Source organism: Pinus tabuliformis, chromosome X (assembly GCF_031772625.1).
Source record: "Pinus tabuliformis cultivar Carrire ecotype Pingquan chromosome X, CPIR1, whole genome shotgun sequence".
Classification (NCBI taxonomy): domain Eukaryota; kingdom Viridiplantae; phylum Streptophyta; class Pinopsida; order Pinales; family Pinaceae; genus Pinus; species Pinus tabuliformis.
In genome coordinates, this window is record NC_142308.1 from 400,828,273 (window position 1) to 400,852,402 (window position 24,130).

Sequence of the window (24,130 nt, forward strand, 5' to 3'; positions counted from 1 at the left end):
AGTAAAAGTTTATCCTTTTCTTCTAATTTACCTTTTAGGATATTTACCTCAACCTAGTATTGCTCTTCCTTTTCAAGATACTGCTTATTCATGATTTCTTCAGCCTTTCTTCCTTCTTCCACTTGTTGCCGTAATTTGAGCATCTCATTTTCTTGTTCTTCATCTGCTTGAGGTAGTTCTTCATTCTGCTTATTTGAATTTTCAAGATCTTCTTTTAGAGAGAACATCTCAACTTCAAGACTTTTATATTAACTGGATCTCTCTATAAGTTTCTTGATTGTTGTATCCTTTTTATTTATGTCATTTCTCAATGATGTCACTTCATCCTGCGGCCTTTGACATTGATCTTCCTTTTCTTTGTACTACTTCCTTACTTTTTTTCCTTCCTCCAACTGAGCTTTTAACCTGTTAACTTCTTCTTTGTAGGAACATTCCCTTTTATCAATTAGATCTTTTCGATCTCTAATTGTGTCTGTGAGCTTTTTAAATTCTGCCTTTATTTGATTTCTTTCTCTTTCACCCATAAGAGAAAATTTAGTTGTTTCGCTGTCACATTCATTATCTTCAAATGGAAAGAGAAATGTATCACCAAAGGACAACAAATTCATACCTGATAATTATTTTTCTTGTTCATCTTCATTCTGAGGTGATTCTGAATCTGAAGAGTTGCTTCCACATAATGGCCAATCGTCTCTCCCACTGTCACAGTTCCTTTGAGATGTCTTCTTCTTTTGAGGTGCTTTCTTCTTTAGCTTCTTTCCCATTGTTTCTACGGATCTCCTTCAAGCGATCAAGATTCTGCCAAAGGACCGACTCTGATACCAATTGTTACTGGGGGGGGGGGGGTGAATTAGTATTTACAAATCAATAACTTTTTCCATTTCATAATCAGATTTATATACGTTATTTTAGTGAAGGGAACTCGCGTGTGCACACAATTTTTCTTAAGGCAACCAATGTATATCCAGTGAACTTGTGATTAAGTTAATTCATCATATGTTGATCTTTGATCAGTGCATCAGTACTTTATTAAACATTCAGTAGTAACCATGTGCAGTGATAATAGAATAAACCATCACACATAAGAAACACACATGAACACCAAGATTTAAGGTGGAAACCCAATGCGGGAGAAAAACCACCTGCTGTTGTTGTCTCTGTCTTCTTTTTAATATAAAGAATAAGCTATTTACAATCTTGTACTGGTGCAGACTCATACGAGTACGCAGGCACCCACCCGCAGAAGGCTAAAACCTTCTCTCGTTCTCTAGATTCTACTAGAAGGGAACTACAACACCCTAGCTCTTGTACTGGCTGATATTTTTACTAGTATGTAGGCATCAACCTATCATATTCACTCATTTTCTAGCTTTTGTTGGAAGGGATCTCCAACCCCATGATCTAATCACTAACCACTACTGGTAGGAAGCTTCGACTTCCTCACTAAAGGCTCCAAAACTTGGTATCCCGCACGAACGAAGTTTCATAAATTTTTAGACTGGATACTCCTGGTACACAACAACACACGATGAAGGCCATGTTTCACCAAATTTTCATACTAGACCCATCAGTAACATTGAAACTCAAAATCAATAATCACTGCAATACAACCATCAAATACATCCGCATCAACCAATTATTGAAACCCAATCATCAATCTCTGATATAACTGAAGCCCAACCATCAATATTTGAATCAACCATAACTGAATCAATCTGAAACCTTTGACACACTGAATCAGACAATCACTGAACCTCTGACACAACTGAATCAACCATTCATTCAAATCTTAATCAAAATTCAACCAATCAACTGAAACAGATAGATCACTATAACCAATACACAGATCTGAACCCAGAACATTGCATCAACAACGAGAACCAACTGTAGCCTCAAAGATCACGTGTCAGAATGAATATGCCACTTCAATGAAGCCAACCTGCGTGTATACGCTACTTACTTTATAAAAAACTACGTATACCTCCAAAATGACTGAATCATAAAATCTATGAATCAAAAGTATACCAACTAGTAACAATTTGAAGATCTACTATCAAATTACAGATATCTAAACAGATAGCATCAAAGATCACCCTTCTCACTTAATCAATCAATCAACCAGACTCAATCTCCTTATGCATTCATTTGTAATTTTAGATCTAAGAAGACATCTTTGACAGACAACAGTAAAACAACAACATTGATCAGATAGATCAATTATCTTTGAACAATAGGCTTTTCTTTTGAATACGCCACTTGGAAGTGCTGAACCAGTGTGTATACACACCTTCACCAAGGCGAACCAGCATACAAATCTGTAGATAAAAACTTATAACTTCACAACTATTCCATTCTTCAGATATACCCATATCATAGCATTTAGAGCACAAGACATTTGTTAACACTCAGATCTATCCTATCAATTATAAAATCTCATAGTGATAAGTCATTATGATCTTGATCCATCATTAGATCTCATCCATCATCAAACACTCAGGTGCATACTTAGTCCAGATCAAGCAAAGCATCAAAAACCCATAACATGCATAATTTCTTTTGATCTAACACTTCATAAGATATTCATTACTTGTACTCTTAGCCCTTTGATATTCTCCTCCTTATATAGTTTTATCCTTTCTCAATACCTCAGACCAAAACAACACTTAGAACCTGTGGTATTCTTAGACATAATCAAATAATTGTACTCTGCTCAATATTGTGGGCTAATACCATGGTATTGACCCTTGGTATTCTTTCACCTTAATTTCCATAATTTTTCATCCCATACACTCTTTTCCTCTTGTGAAAGTGCGTGCATAGGTATATATTCTTTTTGTACAGTGAACCCGCGTGTATACACTCTTTTTGTACAATGAACTCGCATATACAACTTAACATACCTGAAAACATCCATTTTCTTCAACTTCTTGATTTTGATCTGTAATCCTTTGTGCCAACATCCTGTTCTTTTGTACCAATGCCCTATTACCACTAAATTGACTTGTTATAATGTGATTTTCCATCATACATTACTTCTAAACTGCCCTACATTTTGTCACATTTGTAAACACAACTACAATGCATTCTGTCACATCCTGTTTGTACTTTTATCAATCAGTTCATTTATCAAATATCAAGGTCAACACACACTAACAATATCCCTGTATCAAACCTTTGACCATTATTCTCTTCCATCATTCTGTCACCTCTGACCTGTAGATTCATCTATGTTCCATCATTCTGTCACCTCTGATTTGTCCTGTAGATTCATATAGTTTCCATATACTTGTTCTGATACAAGTGGGTTTCCATCAAGTACAACACATGCATCATAATGCAAACAATATCCCCCTTTGGACTTGATGGCAACTACTTTGGTGTTTTATCACCACAACATGTAAATAACACCAAGTTGTTCTAAACATCATGCTAATCTCCAAACACAACTCTCCAATCACCAAGCTACTCTCCCCCTTTGACATCAAGCGCAAAGGGCTGTCTGATGAATATTAAATGAAGACTTCCATATCTAAACAACTGAATATGAACATTGATCATGCCCCCCCTAGGCACATGCTGAATTCTCTAATTAAACTCCCCCTTTGTACATTCTGAGATGCACTATACTGTCCATACTCCCCCTGAGCACATGTAGAGTATGCAAAAATATTTTCCAAAAGAATAACATGACTCTATAACTCAAGAATGTGAGTATGACCTTCCTATCACCAATGGCTCATACATACATCAATATCCAAACCAAGTGGGGATATACCAAATGACTTAATCACTCAACCAAGTGGGATTAAATATTTGACATGATCTGAAAAGTCCATACATTAATGAATATGACAATTATTACATCATAAGTCTTTACATGACCTTTAAATCAAATGATATACATGACATTTATAACAAAGACCAAAGATCTAAACAAGACCATGATAGTCATCAACAACTATCATACACCATATATGATCTGCACCATAAGCATCTGTCAGCAACATCTAGACCAACAACCTGTATATTTACATCATCAGTTCCCAATATATGACAATGTAAATATCATCAAACTGTGACAAATTATGCCGTATATAGATATCAACTCATCCTCTTGATCTCATCAAGATCAACTTTCTCTGTATCCTTAGTAGAAGAGCCTTATCATAACCTTCCATGAATCAACAAAGCATATGTGATATCTCCAAGCAGTAACAAAAAATAATTCACGTCATATCATATGTATGTGAAAACACCATAGTCATCATCTATGATGATAACATCAACATCAAGAATTGCATGATCTTTCCACAAGAACCCTCAATATATCAACCATGTATCATCACTAGGGAACATCCCACATCTGATAAACATCAACCATGATCATCAACATATGTGAGTATCAAACCTATCATCATAAAGTAAGAAGTCATCATCATTATGTGACTAAGTAAGCCATGTCTTTGAATATCCATGTCTTCAAATAGCTATGTCTTCATGAGACCTGTAATAACACCATTCTCTTGGCCAACCAACAATATTTATCAATATGCAACTTAAGCAATCATCCATGTGTCCAACATAATGTGTATCCATCGAAGAGATAGAAATATGTATCTAGCAAACCATGAGATGATAGTCATTTGTCAATATTTCTTGATACCATCAACAACAACAATCCTCAACCATGTGAGAGCCAAGAACTATAGGAATCCTCATCCAAAACTACACCATATGAATTTTATGCATCTTTGAAGGCATGATGACGACATCATAAAAGAAATGACACTTATCAAACAATGAAGTTGTGTGCACAAGCTTTGTTCTTCTACTTGTCCTTATGAAGATCACCATGTAAGAAACACACCATATGTATGGTAATCATCATCAAAAGGGTGATCCATAATCATCCATAAATCTGATTTTAATAACAACTATGTGGCTCAAGCAATATAAGTATCATCTGAGATTTCATCATAGGAAACTCATGACTGTAGAATAGCATGATGTATCATTTAAAAACCTGAACAACATAAGTACAAAAGACTTCTAAACATAATGCCAATAATGCATTATTAAAAGCATAACATATTCTCCCCCTGAAATTGTGCCAACTGTTCACTGTCAGATCTGATCATTTCATATATCAATAAGGATCATCAAGGCATAATCATCAACTAGTTATACATCAAGTCATCAAAAATTTATGAGGGTCAAAATTACTTCTAAGTAACGTCCATAGACTATAGTAATCAATCATATAGACAGAAAAGTAATTGATAATTTTCTTAACCATATTAGACCTTGCGTCTGTCCCATTACATCTTCATCAAACCAACATATACGCGACTATGTAGCTTCTAACTCATGTATATACACGACTTGTATTCATGATACCTGTGTATGAGAATTAGAACACTCAAATTTCATACTTTCAGTTCCTCATGAGCTTGTTCTGTTTGTATACTGAGTTATGCTGCATTTTTCTAACTGTAATTCCTTCTTCCTCCATACATTGGAGTGTGATGATGTTTCCTCCTTTTGGTATGTTGACTGAAATTTTCTCCTGCATTCTCTTGCTATATGCCCAAACTTGTTACAATCATAACATATTGGCGGTTTCATATTCCTTCTAAAGCAATCAATGGCTTTGTGACCAAACATATTGCAAGAAAAACAATATCCCTTAAAGTACTTGGAAGTTGATGATCTTTCTATGTGACAGTTATTAGATTGAACCATTCTACTTCTACATCTTGCTGCAACATGTCCAAAATTATGACATATAAAACATCCAACATTATTCACTAGAGGAAAAAATTTATTAACACTTCCATAGTTAGGAGTAAATGATTTTATTTGAAGACTTTCTTTCCTTGGTTGTTGATGGGGTTGATCTCGTATCTCCTTGTTGAGAATTTCAAATTTTGTATCAGAGTTCCTTGCTTCAATTTGTGAACTAGATTCACCTTTAGCAGTTTCACGAAAACCAAGACCAGATTTGATGGCAGGAGACCTTTGACTACTAAGAATCTCATCCAAAATCTTAGTACTATCTTAAAATAATAAAAGTTTATCCTTTTCTAATTACCTTTTAGGATATTTACTTCAACTTGATATTGCTCTTCCTTTTCAAGATACTTCTTCTTATTGATTTCTTCAACATTTCTTCCTTCTTCCACTTGTTGCCGTAATTTTAACATATCATTTTCTTGTTCTTCATCTGCTTGAGGTAGTTCTTCATTCTGCTTATTTGAATTTTCAAGATCTTGTTTTAGAGAGACCATCTCAGCTTCAAGACTTTTATAGTAACTGGATCTTTGTATAAGTTTCTTGATTGTTGTATCCTTTTCATTTACTTCATTTCTCAATGATGTGACTTCATCCTACAACCTTTGACATTGATCTTCCTTTTCTTTGTACCGCTTCCTTTGTTTCCTTCCTCAAACTGAGATTTTAACCTGGTAACTTCTTCTTTGTAGGAACATTCCCTTTTATCAATTATATGTTTTTGATATCTAATTGTGTCTGTGAGCTTTTTAAATTCTATCTCTATCTGATTTCTTTCTCTTTTAACCATAAGAGAAAATTTAGTTGTTTTGCTGTCACATTCATTATCTTCAAATGGAAAGAGAAATGCATCACGAGAGGACAACAAATTCGTACCTAATAATTATTTTGCTTGTTCATCTTCATTTTGAGTGATTCTGAATCTGAAGAGTTGCTTCCACATAATGGTCAATCCTCTCTCCCACTCTCATAGTTCCTTTGAGATGTCTTCTTCTTTTGAGGTGCTTGCTTCTTTAGCTTCTTTCCCATTGTTTCTACAGATCTCCTTCAAGCGATCAAGCTTCTGCCAAAGGACTAGATATGATACCAGTTGTTGGGAATAACACTGGGGGGGGGGGGTTGAATCAGTATTTACAAATCAATAAAATTTTCCATTTCATAATCAGATTTATATATGCTACTTCAGTGAAGGGAACTCGCGTGTGCACATGATTGTTGTTAAGGCGACCACCTTATATCCAGTGAACTTGTGATTCAGTTAATTCATCATATGTTGATCTTTAATCAGTGCATCAATACTTTATTAAACATTAAATAGTAACCATGTGCAGTAATGACAGAATAAACCATCACACATAAGAAACACAAATGAACACTAAGATTTAAGGTGGAAACCCAATGCAGGAGAAAAACCACCTGCTACTATTGTCTCTGTCTTCTTTTTAATATAAATAATAAGCTGTTTACAATATTGTATTGGTGCAGTCTCATACCAGTACACAGGCACCCACCTACAGAAGGCTACAACCTTCTCTCATTCTCCACGTTCTACTGGAAGGGTGCTATAACCCCCTAGCTCTTGTATTGGCTAATATGATTACCTGTACGTAGGTGTCAACCTAACATCTTCACTCGTTTTCCAACTGCTACTGGAAGGGATCTCCAACCCCATGATCTAATCACCAGCCACTATTGGTAGGAAGCTTTGACGTCCTCACTGAAGGCTCCAACCATCAGTATTCTCTAGGGACCACGTTTCATAAATTTTTAGACTGGATACTCTTGGTACACAACAACACACTATGAAGGCCACGTTTCATCACATTTTCATACTAGACCCATCAGTAACATTAAAGCTCAAAATCAATCATCACTGCAATTCAACCATCAAATACATCTGCATCAACCAATCATTAAAACCCAAGCATCAATCTCTAATATAACTGAAGCCCAACCATCAATCTTTGAATCAACCATAACTAAATCAATCTGAAACCTCTGACACATTGAATCAAACAATCATTGAACCTCTGACACAACTGAATCAACCATTCATTAAAACCTTAATCAAAATTAAACCAATCAATTGGAATAGATAGATCACTGTAACCAGTACATAGATCTGAACCCAGAACATTGCATCAATAGCCAGAACCAACTGTAACCTCAAAAATAATGTGTTAGAATGTATACGCTACTCCAATGAAGCCAACCTGCATGTATACACTACTTTAATAAAAACTGCGTATACCTCCAAAATTACTGAATCATAAAATCTATGAATCAAAACTATACCAACTAGGAAGAATCTGAAGATGTCCTGTCAAATTAAAGATATCTAAATAGACAACAACAAAGATAACCCTTCTCACTTAATCAATCAATCAATCCGACTCAATCTCCTTATGCATCCAGTTCTACTTTCATATCTATAAAGACATCATTGACAGACAACAGTAAAATTGTAGCACCGATAAGATAGATCAATGATCTATGAACAATAGGCTTTTATTTTTCATACGCTACTTGGAAGTGCTGAACTAGTGTGTATACATGCCTTCACCAAGGTGATCCATCATACAGATCTACAGATAAAAACTCATAACTTCGCAGCTATTCCAGTCTTCATATAGACCCATATCATAGAATTTAAAGCACAAAACATTTGTTAACACTCAGATCTAGCCTATCCATTATCAGATTTCGTAATGATAAGCCATTATGATCCTGATCCATCATTAGATCTCATCCATCATCAAATAATCAGGTGCATACTTAGTCCGGATAAAGAAAAGCATCAGAAACCCATAACATGCATAATTTCTTTTGATCTAACACTTCATAAGATATTCATTACTTGTACTCTTAGCCCTTTGATCTTCTTCTCCTTATATAGTTTTATCCTTTCTCAATACCTAGGACAAAAACAACACTTGGAACTTGTGGTATTCTTAGATGGGATCAAATAACCATTACTCCTCTCAATATTTTGGGCTAATACCATGGTATTGACCCTTGGTATTCTTTCACCTTAATTTCCTTAATTTCTCATCCCTTATGCGCTTTTCCTCTTATGAAAGTGCGTGCATACGCATACACTCTTTTTGTACAGTGAACCTGCGTGTACAACTTGACATACCTGAAAAAATCCTTTTTCTTCAACTTCTTGATTCTGATCTGTAGTCCTTTGTGCCAACATCCCGTTCTTTTATACCATTGCCATGTTACCTTTGAATTAACCTGTTATAATATGATTTTCCATCATACATTACTTCTGACTTGATTTCTCTAATTTTCCCTCCATTTTGTCACATCTGTAAACACATCTTCCATGCATTCTATCACATCGTGTTTATACTTTTTTCAATAAGTTCATTCATAATATCAAGGTCAACACACACTAACAATATCCCTATATCAAACCTTTGACCATTATTCTCTTCCATCATTTTGTCACCTTTGACCTGTAGATTCATCTATGTTCCATCATTCTGTCACCTCTGATCTGTTCTGTAGATTCATCTAGTTTCCATAATTTTTCTGTTACAAGTGGGTTGCCATCAAGTACAACACATGCATAATGCCAACAATCTTCCCCTTTGGACTCGATGGCAACTACTTTGGTGTTTGGTCACCACAACCTGTAAATAACACCAAGTTTTTCTAAACATCAAGCTACTCTCCAAACACCAAGCTACTCCCCCCCTTTAACAACAAGGGAAAAGGGATGACTTACCAATGTTAAATGAATAGTTCTATATCTGAACAGCTGAATATGAACATTGATCATGCTCCCCCAAGGTACATGCTGAATTCTCTGATTAAACTCCCCCTTTGTACATGATGAGGTGCACTATACCATCCATGCTCCCCTCAAGCACATGTAGAGTCTGCAAAAATATTTTCCAAAAGAATAACGTGACTCTATAACATAACTATGTGAGTATGACCTTCCTATCACCAATGACTCATACATACGTCAATATCCCAACCAATTGGGGATATACCAAATGACTCAATCACTCAACCAAGTGGGATTACATATTTGACATGATTTGAAAAGTCCATACATGACTGAATATGACAATTATTACATCATAGGTCTTTACATGACCTTTACATCAAATGGTATGCATGACATTTATAACAAAGACCAAAGATATAAACAAGACCATGATAGTCATCAACAACTATCATACACCATATATGATCTGCACCATAAGCATCTGTCAGCAGCATCCAGACCAACAACCCTTATATTTCCATCATTAGTTCTTAAGATATGATAATGTAAATATCATCAACCTATTACAAAGTATGTTGTATATAGATATCAACTCATCCTCTTGATCTCATCGATATCAACTTGCTCCGTTTCCTTAGTATAAAGAGCCTTATCATAAACTTCCATGAATCAAATAAGCATATCTCATATCTCCAAGCAGTAACAAAAAATCATTCACGTTATATCATATGTATGTGAAAACACCATAGTCATCATCTATGGTCATAAAATCATCACCAAGAACTACATGATCTTTTCACAAGAAAACTCAATATATCAACCATGTATCATCACTTGGGAACATCCCACATCTGATAAGCATCAACCATGATAATACACATATGTGAGTATCAAACCTATCATCATAAAGTAAGAAGTCATCATCATTATGTGACTAAGTAAGCCATGTCTCCAAATATCCATGTCTTCAAATAGCCATGTCTCCAAATATCCATGTCTTCAAATAGCCATGTCTTCATGAGACCTGCAATAACATCATTCTCTTGGCCAACCAACAATATTTATCAATATGCAAGTTAAGTAATCATGCATGTATCCAGCATAATGTGTATTCATCAAAGAGATAGCAATATGTATCTACCAAACCATGAGCTCATAGTCATTTGTCAAGATTTCTTGATACCATCAACAACAGAAATCCTCAACCATGTGAGAGCCAAGAACTATAGGAATCCTCATCCAGAACTGCACCATATGAAGTTTATGCATCTTTGGAGGCACGATGACATCAACATAAAAGAAATGACACTTATCAAATAATAAAGTTGTGTACTCATCCTTTGTTCTTATCCTTATCCTTATGAAGATCACCATGTAAGCAACATAACATATGTACAGTAATCATCATCAAAAGGACCATCCACAATCATCCTTAAATATGATCTGAATAACAACTATGTGGCTCAAGAAATATAAGTATCATCTGAAATTTCATCATAGGCAACTCATGTGACTGCAGAATAGCATGATGTATCATTTAAACACTTGAACAACATAAGTACCAAAGACTTCTAAACATAGTGCCAATAATGCATATTAGAAGCATATCATATTCTCCTCGTGAACCTATGCCAACTGTTCACTGTCAGATCTGATCATTAAATATATCAGTAGGATCATCAAGGCTTCATCATCAACTAGTTATACATCAAGTCATCAACAACTTATGAAGGTCAAAATCACTTCTATGTAACATCCATTTATTATAGTCATCAATCATCTAGACAGAAAATATAATTGATATTTGTCTGAACCATATCAAACCCTGAGTCTGTCCAACTGCATCTTCATCAAACCAACAAATACGCAACTATGCAGCTTCTAACTCATGTATATACATGACTTGTATTCATGATACATGTGTATGAGAATTAGAACACTGAAATTTAATACTTTTAGTTCCTCCTAAGTCTGTTCTATCTGTATACTGAGTTATGCCACATTTTTCTGACTGTAATTCCTTCTTCCATACCTTGGAGTGTGATGATGTTTTCTCCTTTTGGTATGTTGGCCGAAATTTGCTCCTGCATTCTTTTGCTATATGCCCAAACTTGTTACAAGCATAACATATTATATGTTTCATATTCCTTCTAAAGCAATCAATGGCTTTGTGACCAAACATATTGCAAGAAAAACAATATCCCTTAAAGTACCTGGAAGCTGATGATCTTTCTGTGTGACGATTATTAGCTTGAACCATTCTACTTTTGCATCTTGCTGCAACATGTCCAAAATTATGACATATAAAACATTCAACATTATTCATAAGAGGAAATAATCCATTAACACTTCCATAGTTAGGAGTAAATGATTTTGTTTGAAGACTTTCTTTCCTTGGCTGTTGATGGGGTTGATCTCTTCTCTCCTTGTTGAGAATTTTAGATTTTGCATTAGATTTCCTTGCTTCAGTTTGTGATCTAGATTCACCTTTAATAGTTTCATGAAACCCAAGACCATATTTGATGGAAGGAGACCTTTGGCTACTAAGAATATCATCCTAGATATTAGTACTATCTTGAAATCGTAAAATTTTATCATTTTCTTCTAATTTACCTTTTAGGATATTTACCTCAACCTAATATTGCTCTTCCTTTTCAGGATACTGCTTCTTCATGATTTCTTCAGCCTTTCTTCCTTCTTCCACTTGTTTCCGTAATTTGAGCATCACATTTTCTTGTTCTTCATCTGCTTGAGTTAGTTCTTCATTATGCTTATTTGAATTTTCAAGATCTTCTTTTAGAGAGACCATCTTAGCTTCAAGACTTTTATAGTAACTGGATCTTTGTATACGTTTCTTTATTATTGTATCCTTTTCATTTACTTCATTTCTCAATGATGTGACTTCATCCCACATCCTTTGACATTGATCTTCCTTTTCTTTGTACTACTTCCTTACTTTGTTTCCTTCCTCAAACTTAGATTTTAACTTGGTATATTCTTCTTTGTAGGAACATTCCCTTTTATCAATTAGATCTTTTTGATCTCTAATTGTGTCTGTGAGATTTTTAAATTCTCCCTCTATTTTATTTCTTTCGCTTTCACCCATAAGAGAAAATTCAGTTGTTTCGCTGTCATATTCATTATCTTCAAATGGAAAGAGAAATGTATCACTAGAGGACAACAAATTCGCACCTGATAATTCTATTGCTTGCTCATCTTCATTCTGAGGTGATTCTAAATCTGAAGAGTTGCTTCCACATAGTGGCCAATCCTCTCACCCACTGTCACAGTTCCTTTGATATGTCTTCTTCTTTTGAGGTGCTTTTTTATTTAGCTTCTTTCCCATTGGTCCTATAGATCTCCTTCAAGCGATCAAGCTTATGCCAAAGCACCGACTCTGATAACAATTGTTGGGAATAATGCTGAGAAGGGGGAGGGGGGGTTGAATCAGTATTTACAAATCAATAACTTTTTCCATTTCATAATCAGATTTATATACGCTACTTTAGTGAAGGGAACTCACGTGTGCATGCAATTGTTCTTAAGGCAACTGATGTATATCCAATCAACTTGTGATTCATTTAATTCATCATATGTTGATCTTTAATCAATGCATCGATACTTTATTAAACATTAAATAGTAACCTTGTGCAATAATAACAGAATAAACCATAAAAAATAAGAAACACACATGAAAACCAAGATTTAAGGTGGAAACCCAATGGGGGAGAAAAACCACCTTCTGCTGTTGTCTCTGTCTTCTTTTTAATATAAAGAATAAGCTGTTTGCAATCTTGTACTGGTGCAGACTCATACCAGTATGCAACCACCCACATGTAGAAGGCTACAACCTTCTCTTGTTCTACAGCTTCTACTAGAAGGGTGCTACAACCCCTAGCTCTTGTACTGGCTGATATGTTTACCAGTATGTAGATGCTGGCCTAACATCTTCACTCATTTTCCAGCTGCTACTAGCAGGGATGTCCAACCCCATGATCTAATCACCAACCACTACTAGCAAGAATATTCAACTTCCTCACTGAAGGCTCCAACCCTCAGTATCCTCCAGCGACCAAGTTTGATAAATTTTTTAGACTGGATACTCTTGGTACACAACAACACACTATGAAGGCCACATTTCATCAAATTTTCATACTAGACCCATGAATAACATTGAGGCTCAAAATCAATCATCACTACAATACAAACATCAAATACATCTGCATCAACTAATCACTGAAACCCAATCATCAATGTCTGATATAAATGAAGCCCAACCATCAATTTCTGAATCAACCATAACTGAACAGGGAAAATTTTAAGAACCACCCTAAATTTATATGTATAATAAATGGGCGAATCCCCATGATACATAGGAAAATGGGAGGCAATTTTACCACTAATATATATATATATATATATATATATATATATATATATATATTTGGCGAATCTCTCACTAGATTATATTATCTTGTAAAGTCATGGTGAATCTTTCACTGAATTATAAAATCTTGTAAGATCTTGGAAAATCTTTCACTGAATAATAAAACATTGTGAAGTCTTGGCAAATGTTTTGTTAAAGTATGAAACCATATATGATAATAATAAAGCATAATCATTAAACTGTAATATACTAACATAGATGTTTGGAAAAAAGAAACATAATTTTCACTTCCTACAAACAATGTTGCAAGTTTTAGTGGCCATGTTTGTCATGGTAGGAGAGATTAATGTTTTCTCTACCACTTTTGTCAAGCTACCACTTTTGCCAAGCTATCAAATTTCTTTCTTATTCCATAGACTCCAACTGCGAGATAAAAAAAACACATCAAGTTTGTTTACCCCAACACGCCAACAAGTAGCAAGCCCCAACTATATAATATAATGAAGTAGTAGGTATCCCAAAGGCCTGAAGGGGATCTAATGGAAAGAAGTGACCGTTGTCAGAAGCCTTCCAATCAATATATAAATATATAAATGTAGATTTATTATTATTTTAATTGGAAATCTTCAATTAAATAATAAAATTTAATTATGTCTCTCCCAATCTAAATTCCTTATTAGCATAATTCACTACCTTCATACCATTTTTAATAGCGTTATAACATGTGGATTAATTCCTTTTTGGTGCACAATCTCCGCCTTTTAGGACAATATGGTGCAGTGACCCAACCCCTATAGTTCATTACGACAAACTAATAATAGCAAAGAAGATGAAAGGTTGTACAAACCAACATATTTTTCAAACAACTAATCCAAGATCAATGCCTTAACTTTTTCATGAAGATATCATATTGAGAATGTTTGAAAAATGGTGGGAAATGTGGGTAGTGACTATCTCTCTTATGCGAGGGTGATGCAGAAAGAGTTAAGATTTCATTGTTTTGAATTTTTTTTGTTAAATCAGAAAAACCAATATTAATGGAGATATCGATATTTTTTACTAAATTTTGTGAAGTGACTAAATGTAGCTTTAACTATTCACTTTAAGATTTTTTTTACAATATAATTTCCTAAGTCTATTTAATATCTTCATTATCATAAAAACCAACCTATATCCATCTTAACTCCACACCTACCACTCTTAGAGGGATGAAATTTATTTATCCCTCCCAACACTTGGTAGACCTGAAATTAAGATGGATCTAAGCTGATAGAATTTCCCCTTTAAATAGTTTATGCTCACATGAATACCATGGTATTACCATGGGTCAATACCATGGGTTATCATAAACTGGAGCTTAAAAACTACTATTAGTAATTTATAAAAATTAATAAAATTAATAATTGATTTTTATTTTTTATTTTTTATTTTAACCAACTTAAAATGTTTAAGTGACATTAAATTACAAGATCTATTTTTACTCTTGATTTACCAAGCCGCGAGAGGGATCAAATATTTTTTCACTCTATGTTAGTTTGCATATCATGATATTTGATCCAGAGTAAAGATGGATCTATGCTAGTTTAATTCCCCCTTTTAAATAGGGGGCATTCCATGTGAATACCATGGGTCAATACCATGTGCCATCTTTATTTTTATTAATACTAATATTAGGGTTAATAATGTTTTTTTGCATGGTATTAATAATAATTTGGCCCATAGGCTTCACCTAAATATAACACATTTTTTGAGTGTTCGTAAATATAAGGTGGCTTATGGAGTAAATATAAAAAATGTTTTATTTATTTACCATACCTCTCGTTTATTTATATTTTTATTAATTTACCATACCTTTTTTTATAAATATGGTATTTGGCCCATAGGATTCAATTAAATAAAACCTCTTTTTTGAGCCTTCTTAAATAGAAAGAGGGTTATGGACTAAATATAGAAAGAGGTTTTATTTATTTACCATACCTATAGTTTATTTATATTTTTATTTATTTACCATACCTTTGAAGTATAAAAAGAGGTTTTATTTATTTACCATACCTCCACTTTATTTATATTTTTATTTATTTACACACTTGCGTGTTCATAAATATAAGGTGACATATGGAGTAAATATAAAAAAATGTTTTATTTATTTACCATACCTCTCATTTATTTATATTTTTATTAATTTACCATACCTCTTTTATAAATATGGTATTTGGCCCATAGGATTCACTTAAATGAAACCTCGTTTTTGAGCCTTCTTAAATAGAAAGAGGGTTATGGACTAAATATAAAAAGAGGTTTTATTTATTTACCATACCTCTAGTTTATTTGTATTTTTATTTATTTACCATACCTTTGGAGTAAGTATAAAAATAGTTTTTATTTATTTACCATACCTCCACTGTGTTTTTATTTTTATTTATAACTATCATAAATACATTTTCTTGAAAATGAGGGTGAATGGAAGATTGTAACTCCTAATTTCAAGGGCTAAATTTACTTTTTTTTACCCTCTCCCTTAAAATAAGGTGGGATAACCTCCATACCTATTTTTTTTATAAAATAAATTTGAGGCGATTTGTAGCAATGTACTATGATACAAAATATTCGACCAATAAAGATATAAAACCCCTTAATTTAGCCCAAGGGCGGAAATTCGCCCTTAAAATTTTCCATGTAACTGAATCAATCTAAAACTTCCATGTAACTGAATCAATATAAAACCTCTGACACACTGAATCAAACAATCACTTAACCTCTCACAAAACTGAATCAGCCATTCATTTAAACCTTAATCAAAATTCAACCAATCAACTAGAACAGATAGATCACTGTAACCAATACACAGATCTGAACCCAAAACACTGCATCAACAACCAGAACCAACTTTAACCTCAAAAATCATGTGTTAGAATGTATACGCTACTTCAATGAAGCCAACCTACATGTATACGCTACTTCCTTTAACAAAAACTCGGTATACCTCCAAAATTATTGAATCATAAAATCTCTGAATGAAAACTGTACCAACCAGTAACAATTGGAAGATCTACTGTCAAATTACAAATATCTAAACAGGTAGTAGAAAATATCACCCTTCTCACTTAATGAATCAATCAATCAGACTCAATCTCCTTAGGCATTCAGTTCTGCTTTCAGATCTAAGAAGACATCATTGACAAACAATAGTAAAACAACAACATTGATCAGATAGATCAGTTATCCTTGAACAACAGGCTTTTATTTTGCATACGCTACATGGAAGTGCCAAACCAGCATGTATACACGCCTTCAACAAGGCAAACTAGCGTACATATCTACAAATAAAAACTTATAACTTTGCAGCCATTCCAGTCTTCAGATATACCCATATCATAGTATTTAAAGCACAAAACATTTTTTAACACTCAGATCTAGTCTATCCATTATTAGATCTCATGATGATAAGTCATTATGATCTTGATCCATCATTAGATCTCATCCATCATCAAACACTCAGGTGCATACTTAGTCCAGATCAAGAAAAGCATAAGAAACCCATAACATGCATAATTTCTTTTGATCTAACACTTAATAAGATATTCATTACTTGTACTCTTAGTCCTTTGATCTTCTCCTCCTTATATAGTTTTAGCCTTTCTCAATACCTAGGACCAAAACAACACTTAGAACCTGTGGTATTCTTAGATAGGATCAAATAACCGTTACTCCGCTCAATATTGTGGGTTAATACCATGGTATTGACCCTTGGTATTCTTTCACCTTAATTTCCTTATTTTTTCATCCCATATGCACTTTTCCTCTTATGAAAGTGCGTGCATACGTATACACTCTTTTTGTACAGTGAACCCATGTGTATATGCTCTTTTTGTACAATGAAACTGCGTATAAAACTTAACATACCGGAAGACATCCTTTTTCTTCAACTTCTTGATTCTGATCTGTAGTCTTTTGTTCCAACATCCTGTTCTTCTGTACCATTTCTTTGTTACCTCGGAATTGACTTGTTATAATGTGATTTTCCATCATACATTACCTCTGAACTGATTTCTCTGAACTTCCTTGCATTTTGTCACATCTGTAAACACAACTGCCATGTTTATACTTTTATCAATTAGTTCATTCATCAAATATCAAGTTCAAGACACACTAACGATCTCCCTGTATCAACCTTTCGCCATTATTCTCTTCCATCATTCTGTCACCTCTGACATGTAGATTCATCTATGTTCCATAATTCTGTCACCTCTGATCTGTCCTATAGATTCATCTAGTTGCCATACACTTGTTCTTCTATAGGTGGATTTTCATCAAGTACAACACATGAATCATAATGCCAACAATCTCCCCCTTTGGATTTTATGGAAACTACTTTGGTGTTTGGTCATCACAACCTATAAATAACACCAACTTGTTCTAAACATCAAGTTAATCTCCAAAAACCAAGCTACTCTCCCCCTTTGACATCAAGGGAAAAGGGCTGACTAACAAACATTAAATGAGGAATTCCATATCTAAACCATTGAATATGAACATTGATCATGCTACCCCTAGGCACAAGCTAAATTCTCTGATTAAACTCCCCCTTTGTACATGTTGAGATGCACTATACCGTGCATGCTCCCCCTGAGCACATGTAGAGTCTGCAAAAATATTTTCCAAAAGAATAACATGACTCTATAACTGAACTATGTGAGTATGACCTTCCTATCACCAATGGCTGATACAACATCAATCTCCCAATGAAGAGGGGATATACGAAATGTCTCAATCACTCAACCAAGTGGGATTACATATTTGACATGATCTGAAAAGTCCTTACATGATTGAATATGACAATTATTAGAAGATAGGTATTTACATGACCCTTACATCAAATGATATACATGACATTTATAACAAAGACCAAAGATATAAACAAGACCATGATAGTCATCAACAACTATCATACACCATATATGATCTACACCATAAGTATCTGCCAGCAACATCCAGACCAACAACCTGTATATTTCCGTCATCAGTTCCCAAGCTATGACAATGTAAATTTCATCAACTTGTGACAAAGTATGCCGTATATAGATATCAACTCATCCTCTTGATCTCATCACGATCAACTTGCCCGGTTTCCTTAGTAGAAAGAGCCTTATCATAACATTCCATGAATCAACTAAGCATATGTCATATCTCCAAGTAGTAACACAAAATCATTCATCATATCATATGTATGTGAAAAAACCATAGTCATCATCTATGATAATAACATCATCATCAAGAACTGCACGATCTTTCCACAAGTACCCTCAATATATCAACCATGTATCATCAATAGGGAACATCCCACATCTGATAAGCATCAACCATGATAATCAACATATGTGAATATCAAACCTATCATCATAAAGTAAGAAGTCATCATCATTATGTGACTAAGTAAGCCATGTCTCTGAATATCCATGTCTTCAAATAGTTATGTCTTTATGAGACCTGCAATAACACCATTATCTTGGCCAAACAACAATATTTATCAATATACAACTTAAGTAATCATCCATGTATCCAGCATAATGTGTATTGATAAAAGAGATAGCAATATGTATCTATTAAACCATGAGATCATAGTCATTTGTCAAGTTTTCTTGATACCATCAACTACAGGAATCCTCAACCATGTGAGAGCTAATAACAATAGGAATCCTCATCCATAACTGCACCATATGAAGTTTATGCATGATGACAACAACATAAAAGAAATGACACTTATGAAATAATGAAGTTGTGTACTCAAGCTTTGTTCTTATACTTGTCCTTATGAATATCACCATGTAAGAAACATACCATATGTACTGTATGCATCATCAAAAGGGTCACCCACAATCATCCATAAATCTGATTTGAATAACAACTATGTGGCTCAAGCAATATAAGTATCATATGAGATTTCATCATAGGCAACTCATGACTGCAGAATAGCATGATGTATCATTTAAACACTTGAACAACATAAGTACCAAAGAATTCTAAAAATAATGCTAATAATGAATTATTAGAAGCATAACATATTCTCCCCCTGAACCTGTGCCAACTATTCATTGTCAGATCTGATCATTGCATATATCAATAAGGATCATCAAGGCATCATCATCAACTAGTTATACATCAAGTCATCAACAACTTATGAGAGTCAAAATCAATTCTAAGTAACATCCATAGACTATAGTCATCAATCATCTAGACAGAAAAGATAATTGATAATTGTCTGAACCATATCAGACCTCGAGTCTATCCCACTGCATTTCATCAAACCAACATATACGCAACTATTGAACTTCTAACTCGTGTGTATACGCAACTTGTATTCATGATACCTTCATATGAGAATTATAACACTGAAATTTCATACTTTCAATTCCTCTTGAGTCTGTTTTGTCTGTATACTGAGATGCCATTTTTTTTTACTGTAATTCCTCCTTCTTCCATACCTTGGAGTGTGATGATGTTTGCTCATTTTGGTATGTTGGCCGAAATTTGCTCCTGCATTCTTCTGATATAAGCCCAAACTTCTTACAAGCATAACATCTTATATATTTCATATTCCTTCTAAAGCAATTAATGGCTTTGTGACAAAACATATTGCAAGAAAAACAATATCCCTTAAAGTACCTGGAAGCTGATGATATTTTTGTGTGATAGTTATTAGCTTGAACCATTCTACTTCTGCATATTGCTACAACATGTCCAAAATTATGACATATAAAAAATTCAACATTATTCATCAGAGGAAAGAATCGATTAACACTTCCATAGTTAGGAGTAAATGATTTTGTTTGAGGACTTTCTTTCCTTGGTTGTTCATGGGGTTGCTCTCGTATCTCCTTGTTGAGCATTTCAGATTTTTCATTAGAGTTCCTTGCTTAATTTTGTGAACTAGATTCACCTTTAATAGTTTCATGAAAACCAAGACCAAATTGTAAATTTCTTAACTACTAACAGCCCAAGATTATCAATACCAAATATTTCACTGACAAACTTAATATGATCTTTGTTTAAGATGACATACCTTGATTAACAGCGGAAGATGTAATGGCTGCCATCTTATGTCTTCTGTCTCCTGACAGCTGCTACTCTTCTTCTCAGAATTCGGTTTCTCTCCTCTTGCCCTCACTTCCTTATGTGTTTCTTGATGGAGAAGAATACAACTCTTGTATGGGAGAGAGAGGACCCAATCCTTTATATATTATTTAACTCTTAATCTGGTACGTCCATCATATACCAATTCAACGCTTTAATGCTTTAATCCTTTAATGCTTTAATGCTTTAATGCTTTAATTATAGAATGACTTAATTAGTTGGGTCACATTAAGATTTAGAAACTTCCATTTAATTTCTAACATTCTCCCACTTGACCTGACTATTCATAATATTAAGTGTTGAACATCATACTATGATAAATTGCTAAGAGTTATGGCGGTTGTGCACTATCAATTCAATGCATTCCCTTCCATATACTACAATACCAGCAATCCATCAATTCATACTCATAATTTATATAAAACAGCATAATGGTCCACATAATGTCTTATATCATAATGATTAAACATAATATCTTTATAAGACTCTTTCTTGTTTAAAATTACATAAAATACGTACTACTTCATTAAAACAAGAGACACATAATTGTATATCAGAAACACATAAAAGAGCTCAGAATGTCACACATCAATTATTATTACTACAACCAAGACCCATTCTTTGAACATGTTCCTTAAATTGTCTTGGTTGTAACCCTTTCGTCAAAGGGTCTATAATCATAAGTTCTGTCCTGATGTGCATGATTGACATTCTTTGTTTCTGAACCTCATCTTTCACAACAAGATACTTCAGTTCTATATGTTTGGCACCTTTAGAGTACTTGTCGTTCTTTGAGAAAAATACTGCTGCAGAGTTATCACAATAAATTTTCAGCGGCTTGCTAATGGTGTCGACAACTGCAAGTCCTGAAATAAAGTTCCGCAACCATAATGCATGAATTGTGGCTTCAAAACATGCCACAAATTCTGCCTCCATAGTGGATGAAGCAACGATAGTCTGTTTCGCACTTTTCCATGATATGGCACCTTGAGCAAACATAAACAGGTAACCAAAAGTCGATTTTCTAGTATCGATGCATCCAGAAAAATCTGAATCGCTATATCCAATCACTTCCGATTCATTGGATGAGCATGTAATCTTTCGTTGAGAGAAATTCCTTAGTCTCATGCAATATACTTAAATTATTTGCAGCAAGCAAGACGTCATCAACATAAAGGACCAGATAAATAAACTTGCTCCCACTGATCTTTCGGTATATACAGTGATCAACCGTATTTTTCTTAAAACCAAAAGATGTAATAATGGTATTGAACTTAATATACCACTGCCGGGATGCTTGTTTAAGCCCATATATTGACTTCTTAAGTTTACACACCAATTGTTCTTTACTTTCTACAGAAAAACCCTCAGGTTGATCCATATAAACATCCTCATCAAGATCTCCATTCAGAAAATCTGTTTTCACATCCATTTGATGCAACTCCAAATCATAATGAGCTACTAATGTCATTATTATTCTTAGTGAGTCCTTTTTCGAAACAGGAGAAAATGTCTCCTTGTAATCAACACCATCTTTCTGAGTGTAACCCTTAGCAACAAGTCTAGCTTTATACCGTTCGATATTACCACTAGAGTCGTGTTTGGTTTTAAAAACCCATTTGCTTCCGACTCTTTTACAACCATGTGGTAACTCAACGAGATCCCAAACTTCATTCTGTTGCATGGATTTCAGTTCTTCTTTCATGGCATTAATCCATTCCTTTGACTCTTTACTTTCTACAGCATGTGAAAACGAAACTGGATCCTTATTGATTCCAATATCATAATCTGATTCTTGCATATAAACCACATAATCATTAGAAATAGCTGACCTACGATTTCTTTGAGGTCTTCTTAATGCTACTTGTTGTGGTTCATGCATATCAGCATTATGTAAGTCATTTCCTTCAGGAAGTACTTCTTCATTTATATGTTGTTCATTATCATCATGCTGTTATACAACAGCTGGAACAACATTTGGAGTAATAGTAGATGGAGGAACTATTCTAGGTAATGTAACATTTACCCTTGTTTCTTTATTTCTACTATTTCTCTTCTAGTACTCCCACTGACTTCACCATTCTCAATGAATCTTGCATTACCAGTTTCTAATTGCCTCTCAACTTCATTTACAAACGTCTCAAGGACATTCACAGATTGAGATTTTTCATGAAGCAAATAGACATAACCATAACGGGAAAATCGTCAATAAAAGTGATGAAATACTTTTCTCCATTAAAGGCTGGAGTGTCCATAGGTCCGCAAATATCAGTGTGTATTATTTCAAGAAGCTGGCTGCTTCTAGTGGCTCCTTTCTTATTATGTTTGGTTTGTTTACCTTTAATACAATCCACACATAATTCTAGATCACTAAAGTCCAAATTTGACAAAATTTCATTACTTACTAATCTCATCATTCTTTCTTTGGATATATGACCTAGTCGTTTATGCCACAAGAAAGCAGAATTTTCATTCAACATGCTACGTTTTCATCCAACATTATTTACTACATTCAACAAGGAATTCGCATAAGTGTCATTCAGTTTCAATTTATATAAACCATCAATTAGAATACCAGAACCAACATTATCAGCATTCTTATATAAATCAAAACAACCAGATCCATTCATACATCTAAAACCAGAAATATCCAATTTACTTGCGGAAATAAGGTTTCTAGATAACGAAGGTACATAAAGGGTACTGTATAAGTTTAATACATATCCACTTTCTAGAATTAGACGATAAGTCTCTTTTTACAGACACGACATTGAACACCCTTTAGTTCCTTCTTTTCCTCATCCTGCCCATTCTTAGCAGGTGCCTTTTCCTTCTTGAAATGACTTGATTTTCCTTTCTTTTCTTTACCAGCTTTATTACTCACAAAACTTACTGAGTGATTCACTTGATTTTTCAAACGTCCTTCTTCCTGAACAAGTCTACTGGCCAATTCATTAACATTCCACTTATCCTTTATAGTGTTATAGTTAATCTGAAAAGGTCCATATTCAGAAGGTAGCGAGTTCAGGATGAACTGGACAAGAAAGGAATCCTCTACTGTAAGTCCCAGGGAGTTT